This window comes from Euleptes europaea, chromosome 13 (assembly GCF_029931775.1).
Source record: "Euleptes europaea isolate rEulEur1 chromosome 13, rEulEur1.hap1, whole genome shotgun sequence".
NCBI classification, from domain to species: domain Eukaryota; kingdom Metazoa; phylum Chordata; class Lepidosauria; order Squamata; family Sphaerodactylidae; genus Euleptes; species Euleptes europaea.
Genome location: NC_079324.1, coordinates 54194487 through 54207328, shown reverse-complemented (window position 1 = coordinate 54207328; position 12842 = coordinate 54194487). Strand labels below are relative to the sequence as shown.

The following is a 12842-nucleotide window of genomic DNA, read 5'->3' as shown; positions in this document are numbered from 1 at the left end:
TGTTCTTGTTTTAATCTTCTGGCCTCCCAGAACCTTTGGAAATTCCCTTAACCAGCAGGTAAGAAAACATCCAGGAAAAAAAATAACCTTAATAATTTGTATGTGCTTTCAAGCTCGATTTTATAAATATTAGTAGTAGCTCTAACCAAAATGCCTAGGATCAGCTGCTCAAGATATCTTTCCCCTTGTGCCTAGCTACTTGTACACACACATTCAACAGAGCTTGCTGTTGCTAGCACAAAGCCCTTTCTTCATTAATATGCTCTGATCCAAGCAGTTCTCGAGCACTATGTTAGCACTACTATCACCTTGTTTTGGAGAGAGACTTCCTTCAGGAGCTGCTTGAAAGCCAATATTTTATTTACAATGACTTTTGAACATGTCAGTTTTGTAATGGGTTTAGAAGATGGACAACCAGGAACTGGTCTTCGCAGATGATGCTGTTATTGTCAGGGTAGATTTTGGCTTAGCACGTACCTATTTATCACGCAGCAATGATTTCTCTGACCTTTTTGCTTGATATCTACATTAGTCATTGAGAGATTACAGTCAGAGGTTTCAGATGGAAAGAGAGAGATGTATGTGTATGTAATTCTTGTTTTAACCCTATGACCTCCCTCCCACCCCCAGCATTACAAACCCTTTACCTATGGACTTAATTAACACCACCTAACGCTGGTGTGCTCCCGCTGATGGCAACGAGACTTCTGTTGCAATGTGAACTATAACCTGAGGTGGTGTCTCATAGTTTATACATAACCTTGTTCAGCAGCTATCTATCTATCTAAGGCTGTGCCTACACCCGAAGCTGCCTTGGCTCTTCTTGGGAAGACCCTTCATGGGCCATACCTTTTAACAGAGAACCATGGGGCAACCCAGTGTCCGAACAGTGGAACAGACTTCCTCGGGAGGTGGTAAGTGCTCCTTCCCTGGAGGTTTTTAAGCAGAGGTTAGATGGCCATCTGTCAGCAATGCTTATTCTACGACCTTAGGCAGTTCATGAGAGGGAAGGCATCTTGGCCATCTTCTGGGCATGGAGTAGGGGTCACTGGGTGTGTGTGGGGGAGGTAGTTGTAAAATTCTTGCATTGTGCAGGGGGTTGGACTAGATGGCCCTGGTGGTCCCTTCCAACTCTATGATTCTATGAACTGTCCCAGGCACAGTGCTGGAGCCAATATGACGTTTCCTCCAGTAACATCTCCCCTCACTATTAAAGGAAACTATGCGAGGTGCTTGTGGATGGCAGCCACAACTGATCCTGAACTCATTGCAAATTGTGACGATCCCGGTATGAACTAATATGCAACCAGTAATCTCTAGCAAAGCAGGATCTGGGCAAAACCTAAGATTTCTTTAAGGGAATAAACCCTAGCCAGAGCAATTAAAACCAGTAACCCTTCAGACTGAGACTGGTCCCCTCTGTCTTGCCTAGATTAAGGCCTTTTATGCATAGCTGTTTCCCTCGCTGTCACCCCTCTGACGACTTCGGGTCTTTGTTTTTGCCATCAGAGGTCACCTCACTTTCTCAGAGGTCCCTGCGTTTCCTGTGTTTTGCCCGCGTTTTCAGGGACCTGTTTTGTCTCGAATTGGAAAACGCGGGGAAACACAGTGGGAGAACCAGGCAACCTCTGACAGCCAGAAATGGCATGCATAATCAAAACAAAGACCCAAAGTCATTGGAGGGGTGGCCTCGAGGGGAGCAGCCATGCACAAAAGCCTAAGTTACCCCTCTTCCAGCATTCATTCTGGGTCTGAAGTGCTGCTCTTAATGAAAATGCAAAAAAATAGAACTGGGTCTCATCAGTATATCGATAACATGACCCTCCTAACAGATACACAATCTCTCCCAGTTGCTATGTGGAGAGTGGGGTGGGGGACTGGCACCTTACAAAGTCCAGAGGACAAAGTCTGGGAGGGGGGGAGATAGAACAGCACCTCCCAGTGCCACCCTCTGGCATCACCCCATCAGACAGGAGCAAAAGCATTGCCAAGCAATGTCCCCCAATCTCTTCCCTCTTAGGTCATCCAGAAGGAATTGATGTTGGTTTAATCAACAGCTGCCTAGCAGACCATTTTCTCCTTTCTCTTTTAATTTCATTTATTATTTGGAAGCACTAAAACTTGGCAGGATCTTAAAAATATCTTAGTGGGCAACCAGGAGCCCCAGGTTCTACAAACTTGAAGTTTTATATTTTGAGAAAAGATTGGGTGTTAACACAGAAGAAATTGAGGTATGCTTAAGTCCCAATGAAATGAGTGAATACTTAAAGCCCATTGATTTCAGCGGGGGGAATCATGCCCAGCTTCCTCAGGATATTGTTCCCTGTATTTCTAGCTGTTGGCGTCACAGAGGTAATTTTAAATATGAGACGGCCAAAGGTCTGCAAAGGACCATGGTGCTGAACAGTTTTCCCGCCACAACATTTGCTCGTGTTAAACAGAGCTTAATGTCTAGTCAAATATTGATGTATCAGAGTTGTGAAATAGAAGTAATAAGAGGATGTGGAACGTTTACGCATTTCCAGATTTAGATATGGGTCATCCTTTGGCTTACGGATTTATAAAGGCAATTTTGCTTGATCTCTGCTGAAACCGCAGGAGGTAAAAATACCACAAACATAAGAAGGTACCCAGAAAGACTGCTCTAATAAAACAGACTTTTCCCCCTCACATCTGTTCAAAATCAGAAAAGTATGCCTTGCCTTTCATCCTTTCCATGTCCTCTCTCAAAAGGCTTATTGAATGTTGAAACATGTCCCAAAGGAAGCCACCAATGTGTTTTGATGCACAAGCTATGAGCCAGAGCAGTGGATTAAGCAACAGTATTCTATGCAGTGTTGCGAGGTGGTTTTTTTTGGCTGCCGCAGCCAACTTAAAATAGGGGAGGGATTGCTGCTTTTCTTGGCTGAAGCAAGAGAAGAAGAAGAAGCTTGGCTATTGGGCCTGGTTCACTTGGTTGCAGACACAACTGTTCTTTGCCTTCATCGTCCATTTGCGCCAGTGCAAATCTGTGGCATCATTGCTCAGTGATATTTCCAAAACCTGCTATCCATGTTGCCGAAATTCCTAATTATCTGGTTACTTGCCTAGCTTGTAATGCTTGGATGTGGGACAAATCTAATGTTATTCCTCTGTGATGTTCTCCTGAGGCTCAGAATGTAAAATGAGATTATTCACATATACAGAATATACTTTCATTTTAAGTTGTTTTTTTATACTTGAGTCATGGACGCTATTGCCAGCTCAGATGGAGCTGAGCAAATATCTAAAAAGAGGAATTTAAAACCTTTCGGGGACTGTGGGCAAGATCAGAGGAGGTTCAGAACCTTGGAAAAAATTAGATGTGCAGTCCTTGAGTAACTCCAAGCAAGCGCTGGGAAACTTCTCCAGCCAGGCTCTTTTTTTGCTAAGAGTTCTTATTAAAGTCTGCCATTGTTTGCCTCTACTGCAGGGGTCCCCAACCTTTTCTGATTCTGCGGGCACATTTGGTCAGTCAGAATCCTTGCTGGGCAAAAGCCCTACCTGGCCCCACCCACTTCCTAAAAACACTTGGCGGGTGCCAGGAAAGGTGTTGGCGGGTACCATGGCACCCACTGGTACCACGTTGGGGACCCCTACTCTACTGTTTATTTTCACCTTTTTATCTTGTGCTGAGGCCAAAATGTTTCTCCCACAGGCCTCCGTATCAAATGCATTTCACCCATCACTGTTGTTGGCTCTCAAGTGTTTGCAATGGGCACAAGACCCTTGGGTAGGGTTGCCAGGTCCCTCTTTGCCACCGGCGGGAGATTTTTAAGGTGGAGCCTGGGGAGGGCAGGGTTTGAGGAAGGGAGGGACTTCAATGCCATAGGGTCCAATTGAACTGGGCAACATTTTGGGATAAGCCAGGCCTATACAAAAGGGATGGGCTCCACTTGAACCAGAATGGAACCAGACTGCTGGTGTGTAATATAAAAAAGGTGGCAGAGCAGCATTTAAACTGAACCTGCGGGGAAAGCTGACAGGGGCTGAGAAGCATCCGGTTCGGGCAAACTCAATGCATACGGACAAAGGGAAAATTGCTTCAGATTGCCCACATAGGGATTACTTAGACATGAAATGGAATGGGAAAAAAATGATGGATTTAAAGATGCCCAAAGGCATATGCTAGGCAAGTCGAAAGAGAGAAACAGTGTGGAGGTGTGTCTATGCTAATGCTAGAAGCCTCCAAGCAAAAATGGGGGAATTAGAGTGCATGGTTTTAAGAAAAAACATAGATATAGTGAGCATTACAGAAACCTGGTAGAGGGGAGAGAACCAGTGGGATACAGTCAACCCTGGTTACAGACTGTATAGAAATGACAGGGAAGGGTGTATTGGAGGGGGTGTTGCTATGTATATCAAGGAAGGCATAGTGTCTAATAAGCTAGAGACCATAAAAAGGGCAGACTTGTCCATAGAATCCTTATGGGTGACGATTCTGGGCCCCAAAGGAGATTTAGTACTGGGGACGTTCTATCGGCCCCCTGAGCAAATGGCTCAGGGTGATCTTGAGATGGAGAATGAAATTAGGGAAGCATGTAAAGATAATGAAGTAGTAGTGGGAGACTTCAACTTCCCTCATATTGATTGGATAAATGTATGCTCCAGTCAAGCCAAAGAAATAAAACTTTTAGACATCCTAAATGACTGTGCCCTTGAACAGTTGGTCATAGACCCAACCAGAGGGGAGGCGATCCTGGATTTAATATTCTGTGGTGTTGCCAGTGATTTAGTGCGGGATGTGGATGTAGTTGAGCCAGTTGGCAATAGAGATATCAGTGGCATCAAATTTAATTTATATGCAAATAAGAAAGTGACCGGGAAATCTCACACAATTACCTTTGACTTTAAAAGAGGGAACTTCTCTAAAATGAGAAAACTGGTAAAGAGGAAGTTGAAAGGAACAGTTAGGGTTAAATCTCTTGAAAAGGCTTGGGGGTTACTCAAGTCCACATTAGTAGAGGCTCAGCTAGCTTGTATACCGCAGGTCAGGAAAGGTAGTAATAAGTCCAGGAGGTCACCACCATGGCTAACGGGTAAGGTGAAGGAAGCAATTAGAGAAAAAAAGTCTTCCTTCAGAGACTGGAAGGTTTGCCCAAACGAGGCGAACAGAAGCAAACACAAACTTGCACAAAGGAAATGCAAGCAGATAATTAGAGATGCAAAAAAAGATTTTGAGGGGCATATTGCTAAACACATCAAAACAAACAATAAGAAATTCTTTAAATATATTAGGAGTAGGAAAACAGCTAGGGAAGTGGTTGGACCATTGGATGACAATGGGAGTAAAGGAACTCTAAGGGAGGATAAAGCAATTGCTGAAAAACTAAATGAACCAAGACCACGGTTACACAGCCCGGATAACCTACGAGAACCAATGAACTCTGACCGTGAAAACCTTTGACAATATACTAAATGAATTATTCTCATCTGTCTTCACTGTTGAAGATACAGGGCAGATTCCTTCTCCTGAACAGAGATTTTGGAGAGGGGAAAATGAGGAACTGAGGCAAAAAGTGGTAACAAGGCAGGAAGTCCTAGAACGTCTAGACAAACTGCAAACTAACAAGTCACAGGGACCAGACGGTATTCATCCTAGGGTTCTTCAAGAACTCAAATGGGAAATTGCTGAACTTCTAACAAAGATATGTAATATGTCCCTTCGATCAGCCTCTATACCAGAGGACTGGAGAATGGCCAATGTAACACCATTTATTAAAAAGGTTCCAGGGGGGACCCAGGAAATTACAGGCCAGTTAGCTTAACGCCTGTTCCTGTTAAATTAGTGGAAAGCGTTATTAAAGATAGAATTGTCAAGCATATAGAAGGGCAAGGTCTGCTGGGCAAAACCCAACATGGCTTCTGTAAGGGTAGGTCCTGTCTCACTAACCTATTAGAGTTTTTTGAAAGCGTTTTTTTCACACAACACATAGTTAAATTGTGGAACTCCCTGCCCCAGGATGTGGTGATGGCTGCCAGCTTGGAGGGCTTTAAGAGGGGAGTGGACATATTCATGGAGGAGAGGGGTATTCATGGCTGTTAGTTAGAATGGATAATAGTCATGCTGCATACCTATTCTCTCTGGTATCAGAGGAGCATGCCTATTATTTTGGGGGCGGTGGAACACAGGCAGGATGGTGCTGCTGCACTCGTCTTGTTAGTGGCTTCCTAGAGGCACCTGGTTGGCCACTGTGTGAACAGACTGCTGGACTTGATGGGCCTTGGTCTGATCCAGCAGGGCCTTTCTTATGTTCTTATGCCGAAGCGGCCATTTTCTCCAGGTGAACTGATCTCTATCAGCTGGAGATCAGTTGTAATAGCAGGAGATCTCCAGCTAGTACCTGGAGGTTGGCAACCCTACCCTTGGAGTTTCCCAAGCCAGTGCACGAACCCTTTCCTCATACCTTCTGTGCGGTCCAGGCCAGCAGCTTTTGCGGCATTGTGCAGGTGGCTGATCTCCAGCACGGTTCAGGTTGTTCAGCAAAACATTTTTCTCTGTCTTCGTGTCTCCGCATACAGTTCCACACAGTGTATATTTCAGGTTTCTACCTGGCCCTATCTAGATTGACGATAACCGAGCATTGTGATACGCGGCGAACAAGGTGGAACTCAATTCCCCCATATTATTTCTGACATGGAATCACAGTATTTTCTAGCATTTGCCCAATCAAAGAAGGCAAAAAAAGCAATCATTTAGAAAAACTACTTAAAAGATCTGCCAGTCAACGCTCAGATGAAGTTGTAAGTGGCGTGTAGTTTTAGTATACAGCTATGCTATTAATGATTATCTTAAATTACAGCGGGTAAGCCCGGCTAGCAGCATTCCATCTGAGAGTGACGTTTGGTAGATTAGGTTTGACTTCACCTTGTAGTGAAGAAATTGAATTCTGAACAACATTGATTAGCTTTCAGAATGTGGGATCTGAGGTTACCTTCAGAGGAAGCTGCATTGCATTTGGCTGGGTAACCTAACTGTCCTTCTCAGGAAAGGAAAGAATATCATTCTGCGCACCTTATATAAATATTGGAGTGGGGGAGGAGCTGTTGTGTTTCATGTTAACTTATGGCCTGAGCAAAACAAGCCTTTATTTATTTTTTTTAATGAGAAGAAACAATTCCTCTGTGCCATTTCTGTATATTTCCCTCTTTTATCTGTAACGACAAGGCATCGGTTTCATTCAGTAGATCTCTGCCTCTAAGCAGGACTGGATGTCTTGGTAGTGAAGACAAATGCATGCATCACAGTGGTGTAGACCAAAGTGGAGAGAAATCTCTCCCTAGTGAGTCTGGCACTTGCTACTGGCCCCAGCCTCAAGTCCTGGGTACGAGAACGTGTGGCAAGGTGGTGTTGACGTTTTGTATTGCAAGGTGGTGGTTGTGGCCTTTAGAAAGTAAGTCTCCGAGACCTGATGCTTACACAGGCTGAAAACAGACTTGGAGGGTTTTTATGTCTCAAAACCCAAACTATTCCATAGTAATTTCTCCCAGTTTTCTTTCAGTATTTTCTAGCCTACTGTAAAGTCTGGGATGGACTTTCCAGGAACTATCACGTGACTTAGGAATAGTGAATAGGGTCAGACAAATCTAGTGCTTAGATCCCCCCACCCCAGCCAACAATGTCAGATCTTTCCAGAAGATATACACTGTTTCTACTCATCCTTTTCTCATTGTTTTCCTTAAAAAAAAAAAAAAGTTACGCTTTCCTATTTGTAAAGATCCTAGTTTAGCCACAAAGCAAGAATCCATCGATAGCCAGTGTTGGGTAGGGTTTAGATTCGGTTTGGGGTGTTGTGTTTATTAAAAGCTATGAAACACAACACTGTTGTCATAGTCCTTGAATTATGTTTTAGGGGTAATGAACATTTATAAGTTTCAAAACCAACAGAACTCTAGTAGCACCTTAAAGACTAGTGAGATCTAGGAGGAGGAGAAGAGGAGGAGGAGTTGGGTTTTATATGCTGACTTTCTCTACCACTTAAGGGAGAATCAAACCGGCTTACAATCACCTTCCCTTCCCCTCCCCACAACAGACACCCTGTGAGGTAGGTGAGGCTGAGAGAGCTCTAAGAGAACTGTGACTGGCCCAATGGACTTTTGTCAATGGACTTTTGCTTCGCTGTGCTACAATAGACTAACAGGGCTACCCTACTGAAACTTTAAGATTCACACATTATTGAGAAAATATTTTAATCCCACCTATTCTTTTTGGCAAATGTTCTGGGTTTGCTTTGTTTTACACCATTGATCCCCAAACAGGGGTCATTTTTAGCAGCCATATTTCTGTCAAATTTTGTTTATATGGTTGGTGGGGTGGAAGATTGACTGCAGCTTGTTCAGAGCTTGGAGAATCCATAAAAGAAACCTGAACTTTGGAATTCAGCCAGAGTTCTCGCACAATTTGGTAATATCCCCACTATGGGTTTTTTTTTGGGTGGGGGGATTATGCTGTTTACTTTTTTGTGGTGGAGAGAGAAAAAAAGATGAGGAAAACAGACATGGTGATATTAGGCTATCGTTCACGCTGTGCAGCTATGGTAATGGTGTAACTCTGACAGCCCATAAACATTGCTACTGAAAATATATACTTCTTTTACTAGCTACAACAGCATTAACAGATAGCAATTACCCTTCATTTTCAGGAACTATAAAGTCTCCATTAATTCAAGATTTATGTAGTTATAGCATTTAGCACAGGAATAACACCACAGAGAATTGGTTTATACACATGTAATGAGAGAGCTTATGGCATACTTTAGTGAACATTAACATAATAGAGTAATATAAACCATCAACAGTTCCTCTTATTGTCTCTTACCTGCTTTAGCGTTAGGATGAAAAGTGGCGAGCAGCTTGGTAATGCGCTTCGTTAAATGGCGTTCTACAAAAAGCCAAAAGTCAAGTTGCGTAAAATGAGGGAATGAGTAATTCCTCCTTGTCGTTATTCCAAAATGTTGCTCAGACTTTTTTTTTTGCTAATAACAATGTTTGGAACCATATTAACTATAAAATGTGGTGTTGGGGGGAGGGGGAGAGCCGATTACCTTCTTTCAGTGTAATTCACTGTTCCTGTTCGTTCATTCTTGGGCTCCCAACTGCTGCGAATGAAATTATGGGTTGTCAGTTTAATTGTATGGACCCAGAGCATAAGCGAGCTCTACAAATCAAGGGTTAGATATCAGGCGTTCCTTCATTTACTAAATAAGACATAGAGGAGGGGAGGAGCACGGGTGCAAATGACATTGCATTTCTAAGTTAATTAAATGTTCACTGTGTATTTATGGTGTGGTTCGAGTTTGTGTTCTAATGATGGCAGCTTAAAAACTCAAGTAGCTAAGTGGAAAGGGGGATGGGGGAGAGAAGTCCAAACTGTATGCTGGGTGGGACTTTGGAGGCCTGATCTCCCAACATTTAAGACTTAAAAGCAATGGCAGGGAAGATGGCAAGTCATGAACCTTTCCCTGTATTAAATAGCCCATTTGAAATAGTCATTATCCCCACCCATTCCCCCAGTTGCTGTCAGTAGGGTTGTCAGCCTCCAGGTTGTGGCTGGAGATCCTTCAATTACAACTGATCTCCAGCCAATAGAGATCAGTTCACCTGGAGAAAATGGCCACTTTGGCAACTGGACACTATGGTATTCAAGTCCTTCCCCTAAAACCCCTCCCTCCTCAGGCTCTGCCCCAGAAACCTCCCTCCGGTGGTGAGGAGGGACCTGGCAACCCTAGCTGTCAGCCATGATGGCAGGGTTGCCAACCTCCAGGTACTCAAGTACAAAAGTATCAAAATGCTTATTGGTGTTTAAACATATAACATCTACAAAACACAGTGGGATACATAAACATAAATCTTAGAGAAAATATACAATATATACACGTGTAAGCTTGATGCAGTCTCTATGCAATTCAATTCAAATTGGTGTTGAAATCCAGGAGATATATACCCAGAAGATTTCAACACCAATTTGAACTGAATTGCATAGAGACTGCATCAAACTTACACGTGCATATATTGTATATATTCTCTAAGATGTATGTTTATGTATCCCACTGTGTTCTGTAGATGTTGTATGTTTAGACACCAATAAGCATTTTGATACTTTTGTACTTGGAGACTCCTGTGCAATTTTTCCTAACCTACGGTACTAGCACGGAGGTGCCTGCTTTTGGATTGAAACCTCCAGGTACTAGCTGGAGATCTCCTGCTGTTAAAACGGAATGGCAGCCGATAGAGGCCAATTCACCTGGAGAAAATGGCCACTTTGGCCTCTGGACTCTATGGCATTGAAGTCCCTCCCTTCTCCCAAACCCTGCCCTCCTCAGGCTGCACTCCAAAAACCTCCCACCGGTGGTGACGAGGGACCTGGCAACCCTACATCATGGGGAAAAGGCAGAAACCCATTTTTGATAGAGGCATTGGGTATAACATATCTATCCCACACTTAAGGAGCTCGGAGCAGTATGAATATTTTTCTCCTCCTCCATTTTGTCCTCTCAACCACCCCCTGAGGTATGTTAGGAGGAGTGAGAGAGTGAGTGGTCACTTATTGAACTTTCTGACCAAGTGGGCATTTGAGCCTGGGTCTACATAATCCTATCCCAATGCTCTGTCCAATATACAAGTAGTTGGCTCCCAGTTGGTCTCTCATTTAGACTCTGTTCACAGTCTGATCTGCTGAGCTTTGCATTTGCCTAGTAAATAGGGTTGCCAGGTCCCTCTTCGCCACTGGCTCTTCTACTGCAAACCAATGCGGCTACCTTCTGAAACTATCCATATCAAGAGGCACTGTTTTTTTTTTCTGAATATCAGTTGCTGAGAGGCAACAGCGTAAGAAGGCTTTGCCCTCCATGTCCTGCTTCGCAGGCCTTTTATGGGCATCAGGTAGACCATCGTGGGAAACAGGAGTTTGGACTAGACGTACCTTTGGTCTAATCGAGGAAGTCTCGCCTTACATTTATGTGTTTTTATGATCAGATGGTGCTCCAGTTATCATAGCTACGATTGTGAAGTGCACAGTTTGCAGTCGCTGCGTCTCCCGAGCTTGTCGGTGAAGATTTCCTGTTCTCTGGTCTCTCTACCTCTGCTAGAATGTGTGTTTTGGTTTTAGCGCCTTTATAGGTACACAAAAGGAAGAAATCACACACGGTTAAGGTATGTGATCCTCTTGAATGCAGCAGACTTGCTGGCTCCTCAAGCTTAAAAAGCTGAGAACCCAGAGACATTAACTGAAAGAAGGAACAACAAAAAAGTTAGAAAAGCTGACAACTCTTTAATGCCTGGATAAAGGTGGTTAGTTTAATGGAGGGAGCCCTTGGGTTGACAGACGTGGCAATGTATCATTATTGAAAACAATCTGTTTTCCATAGTACATGGTCACGATAATAATGTTTAGAATAGCACCAGGGACCAATTTTTTTTAAAAAAAGACTGTAAACAAAACTAACCATGTGGCCACAATTACTGGGAATGGATAATTTATGGCCTGAAGATGGACTCCTTTGGACAGTGTGCGGTTGAGTGGACCCGCACAAGCATGGTGGTCTTGTCTGAAGTGAAGCTGTGCTGCCAGGACAGAGCATATGTTTGGGGAGGGGCTGTGGCTCAGTGGTAGAGCCTCTGCTTGGCATGCAGAAGGTCCCAGGTTCAATCCCCGGCCTCTCCAGTTAAAGGGACTAGGCAAGTAGGTGATGTGAAAGACCTCTGCCTGAGACCCTGGAGAGCCACTGCCAGACTAAGTAGACAATACTGACTTTGATGGACCAAAGGTCTGATTCAGTAAAAGGCAGCTTCATGTGTTTGGCACCTCTAAGACCTCAGTCCCTTGGCAACTCCAATTAATGGAACTTGGAAAAGGAGAGGTGAGAGAGAAGTAGACTGGACTGTGCTGTTGGTCTGACTTGCCCTGTGAGGCGGCCACTTCTTTTTATCCCTGCACTGTGAGTTGCAATAGGCTCAAAGTGGGAAGGGCCTACGTTTGCTGCAGTGTGCCTGACTATCTGATTTTAAAGCGTGGCTGTCTATGAGTCCAAAGTGTCTGTGGAAGGTTTGGCTCATTAACAACAACAACACAAGCCTTTATTGGAATATAAAAAGGAATACTCAGTAAAGGAAGCCACAGCCCTCAATTTGCAAGATCTGAGCAAGGCTATCAAAGATAGGACATTTTGGAGGACATTGACTCATAGGGTTGCCATGAGTCAGAGGCAATTTGACGGCACTTAACACACACACACGCACGCGCGCACAGACACACACACACAGGAAGAACATACATTAGGATAAATCCAAGTACAGGGTCATTCGCAAGACTGCCGGATTTGATGGGCCTTGATCTGATCCAGCATGGCTTTTCTTATGTTCTTATGTTAATTTTAAGTTGGAAGGATATTTGGAACTAAATGTCAGGAAGCATCCTGATGTATAGGTTGGCAGTGGGATGAAACATTACAATGGTTGACATGTGTTTTGTTTTTACAGCAATTCTACAATGTATTGGTAAAAACATTTCACCATGTAGCAGTTCTCTGCTTCGTGTCACTATTATTTTGCTACAGCAAGAAGAGGAACCATTGCATCAACCATCAGATCAATAATCCACTATTGTTTCTTTTTTAATGCCTCAAAATACACATACACATGATGAAGTAGAGCTTCTAGTTGGATCAATAAGTCTGATTTGGTGTGGGAGGAGAGAAGAAAGCCCATACGCCTCATGTTTATATGGCAGGCCCAAGTTACCATAATCCCCCTTTTCAGCCCTTGCGCCCATTGGCATGTGTAGCGATGGACACTCATACAAACATGTGTGGTCCTTTCTTTAAAAA

The 12842-nt window shown here is 43.7% G+C and overlaps 1 protein-coding gene across 14 annotated transcripts in view; it reads left to right on the top strand.

Moving 5' to 3' along the window:
* Positions 1-12842, top strand: part of FBRSL1 (fibrosin like 1) — an 823361-nt gene that overhangs the window by 547604 nt on the left and 262915 nt on the right. The gene's annotated exons all lie outside the window — the stretch shown is intronic.